Here is a 4,486-nt window from a genome sequence, read left to right on the forward strand (position 1 = left end):
TGATGTTGGGGTTGGGATAAGGCCCATACTTTCCGTCATAGTCGGACTTCTTCATGATGTCGACCATCTCCAACATCTCCCCAAAGGACATATTTGTGGCCTTAAAATGTCTCCTTCTGGATCGGGACGTGTCCGGATCCGGGCTTTCCTCCTCCTCCTCCTCGTTGCTATAATTAGCACACACCTGCTCTAACTCCGCCATGTGCTCTTCACCCACTGCGCCGAAGGAAAAGGGGCGGGGAATAGACTAGAAAGAACGGCAGGGGCGGAGTTACACGCATGCGCAGTGTGTATAAAGCGTAACACACGTGCGTATTACCTACGATCTGTTAGCGGAGGAAGGAGCATTGGACGTGCCGATCGTAAGAACGAAGGTAAGAGACAAACTTGTGCCTATACTGCTTCTACATTGAAGCCTATATTGTAACAAGATTAGGAGAGTTTTGTCTGACATTAGGTTTTGTCTTGTGTTGTGTCTTGCAGTGAACATGGATATCTTACTGAAAGATAATGACTTCATGTCAGTATTCATAGATATCTTAAGGGAGCTGCCCTGTCTGTGGGAGATTAACCACCCCCATTTCAAGAACCAAGCAAAGAGGAAGGCAGCACTGGTGCAATTGTGTGAAATTGTGAAGCAGGTGATCCCCACGGCAGACATCACCTATTTAAAGATCTTAATTGGTGGCCTGAGGAGCACATATCTAAGGGAGCGCAAGAAAGTCCTGGATTCACAGAGATCCGGAGCAGCAGATGACATCTATGTCCCCAGGATGTTGTACTACGACAGGCTGCATTTTCTGGCAGGCCAGACTGAACCCAGACCATCCCTCTCCAGTCTTCCTTCCACGCTTCCTTCCCCCCCGGCTGAGGCTTCTGACGCCCAACCTGGGCCTTCCAGGCAACATGTGGAGGAACCCAGATTGAGCCAGGTATAACATTCCTCTAAATATTCCTGCTTGTCCAATTAATGATGTTAACTAGATGTTAGTTGGGAGTACTAATTTAGGATTGTGATTGATGAAGCAAAACATTACAACCATGTCCCTTTTTCATACACAGGGAAGTCTCAGCCAGGAGGTGGCCGGGCCGAGCAGGCTGGCTGATCTGCAGGTCCCTCCACCCCCCCTGAAAAGAGAAAGTGGCAGCAGGAGGAGTGCCCTAGAGGAGGCTACCGGAGGACTCTTTTGGAGGGCTACAGAGGTCCTGGGAGCACCACACATCATGGAGGAGGACATTGCTGCCACCATTGCCTATAAAATGCAGAGGATGGAGGAGGGCCAACAAGTCTTGTGTGAGGCGCTCATATTGGAGGCTCTTAACAAAGGTATGAGGGGCCAAATGACAGCTCAGACACACCTTTGCGATGGTCCTCCTCCTCTTCCTGCAGGTCCTCCTCCTCGTCCTCCCTCTCCTCCAGGTCCTCACAGCCCTCCTCCAGGTCCTACTCCTCCTTCTGCCACATCTCCAACTGCACAGCCACAGCCGGGAATGAAGCGTGAAAGGAAGAGCAGAAAGTGAGGACCCTGGATCCAGTCTGGTTGGCCAAAAAATGCAGCCTCTTGTGGTACCACAGCCTGGGGACACAGATGTCATCTGCTGCTATCCGGATCTCTGCGAATTCTGGACCAGACTGCCCTCCCTTACATATGGACTCCTCAGGCCACCAATTTTGATGTTCAAGAATTGATGTCTGCCGTGGGGGTCCCAGGCTTCGCTAATTTCTCCTGTTGATCCAGTGTTGCCTCCCTCTTTGTTTGGTTCTGAGCCCTTAATAAAGGATTTTTGTTTTGAATTATACTCTCCTATGTGTTTTACTTCAAAAAGGACAGTTTGTTTGTGAGGATTCAGGTACATTAAAAATATACAATGTGAAATGAACAAGGGACACAACACCAAACAATCTCCTGGAGATTAAATAATAAAAGATATCAATGGTGTTGGGGTAACTTGACACACAAAACACACACAAAAATATTCTGGAGTAAAAATAAAAATAACATTGAGCAAAGATCAGCCTTTGAAAAAATACAAACATTAAATCCAAAAAAAAGGCTTAAAATCACAAAAAAAATTAAATAAAAAAAAAAAAAATACTGTCAGATGTGACAACTAATAACAATATATTCAGGGAATCCCAATAAAAAAACAAAAATAAAACTTTGTGAGAAGTGTGTGTGAATATGAGCAGCAAAACTACTTAATTCTTGTCACATTATAAAAAAGAAGAGAGTGCGCTGTATTAAACCATTTTTAACATTGCAGCGTGACGAAAGTGCTGTATCCATTGCGAACGCTAAGTTTACCAGAACGAGCTGTTCCGTCTTGGAATTTCTTCTGAGCATGCATGGAACTTTTTGCGTCGGAACAGGCCACACACGGTCGGAATTGAAGCGATCGGATTTTGTTGTCGGAAAATTTTATCTCCTGCTCTCCAACATTGTGTGTCGGAAAATCCGATGGAAAATGTCCGATGGAGCCCACACACGGTCGGAATTTCCGACAACAGGCTCCGATCGGACATTTTCCATCGGAAAATCCGACCGTGTGTATGGGGTATTAGACTCCACAACAAATTCTAGTGGGCCTCCTACAACCCATACCCAATGGAGAGAGGCACTGGACCCACCTGTCTATGGATTTCATTTTGGAGTTACCCAATTCCCAGGGCAACACAGTTATAGTGGTTGACCGGTTCCCGAAAATGTCTCATTGTATTCCACTTAAGAAGTTGCCCACTTCTAAGGAACTGGCTTCCATTTTTGCTCGGGAGATCTTTCACTTACATGGGCTACCCAAGGTGATCGTCTCGGACAGGGGTAGTTAGTTTGTGTCTAGGTTCTAGCGAGCCTTTTGTGCACAGTTGGGAATTCAGCTTGCTTTCTCCTTTGCGTATCACCCGCAGTCTGATTGGGCCGCAGAACAAGTCAATCAGTCCTTGAAGCTGTTCCTACATTGCTATATTTCTGACAATCATAATAACTGGTCAGACCTCTTACCATGGGCAGAGTTTGCTCATAATAGTGCCTTGAATTCTGCTTCCCAATTGTCCTTGTTTATGGCGAACTATGGTTTCCAACCTTCCACGTTGCCTGACTCATTTGTTCCGTAGAGTATTCCTGCATTAGAGGAGCATCTCTGTTGTCTTTTTTTTTTTTAACAACAAGGTTGGTCTTTATTGAAAGAAGAAGTGGTTCACATTGCATTTACAAGGCATGAAATATTGCAGTGGATACAGTCATGAGAGAACAGTAATACATTGGCAGTGCACAGTATATAACATACATAATGGAAGATCACAGATCTAATCCCAACTAAATTGTAGACAGTGTTCTTTTCACCCGTATTCAATAGTGCAAAAGGAAGGGGGGAGGGGGCAGTATTCTGCATCCTATATGATAGTGTGATTTACATAGGATCAGACCATGGCCTCCACACCTTTGCAAATTTTTGGGGACATCCTCTATTCATATATGTTAACTTGTACATTGGCAGAACGGCATTAACCGAGGCCATCCAAGATCCCATTGTGGGTGGGAGGGGGGAGGTCCACTTCAGCAATATCTCTTTTTTTGCATAGAAGAGTAATAAAGAAAGCAGGAGCTTAGTATACCTAGGTCTTTGGTCATCGTCCTGTATGCCCAGTAGGGCCAACTCTGCCATCCTAGGTAACTGCAGCTGAAGACGTATGTCCAGAAAATCAAAGATATCTGACCAATATCGAGAGAGTCTAGGACATGTCCAAAACATATGTATATAGGTGCTGTCTGTGGATTGGCATCTTGGGCAATTTGGGGATCTCTGCGGGTAAATTCTGTGCAGTCTCTGAGGCGAAAAGTAAATTCTATGTATGAACTTGGTCTGAGTCAATTTGTCTCTGGATGATATCACTAGTTGGTAATTGTCCTCAAAACATTCCTCCCAAGTCTCCCTGTCCAGAGATGGGATATCAGCCTTCCATTTATCCCACAATACGTCTATTTTTTTAGAGTCCGCTCGCAGCAGCGTCAAGTATAGTGCTGAGAGAGGTTTCTGAAGGGTTTCCTGAGCTAGCAGTCCTTCCACTGCATCCACCACAAGGATAGGCGGTGTCTGAAATTGAGCACGGAAAGCGTGTCTCATTTGATAGTAGCGAAACAGCATCCCCATAGGAAGGCCATGCCTCCCTCTCAGGTCCTGGAAAGAAATCAGGATCCCGGAGGAGACAATATCCCCCAGCACCTTAACCCCATAACGGGCCCATAATTGTGGCTCAGGAATTGTTCTAAAATGTGGGAGGCTCGGATTTCCCCATAACGGGCAGTAGGGAGACCATTTATCTGGAGCTAAAAAACGTTTCCTAGCCACCCCCCATACTCGTAAAGTGGCCTTAGTGGGACCTAGAAGGGCAGGGCTAGATGAGGCTCCCGATATACCAAATTTCCAAGCTCCTTTAAGGAGCCCACTACCGCCGCCTCCAGGCAGACTGCAGCATTGGCCTTAGATT

This window comes from Aquarana catesbeiana, linkage group LG04 (genome assembly GCF_042186555.1).
Source record: "Aquarana catesbeiana isolate 2022-GZ linkage group LG04, ASM4218655v1, whole genome shotgun sequence".
Lineage (NCBI taxonomy): Eukaryota > Metazoa > Chordata > Amphibia > Anura > Ranidae > Aquarana > Aquarana catesbeiana.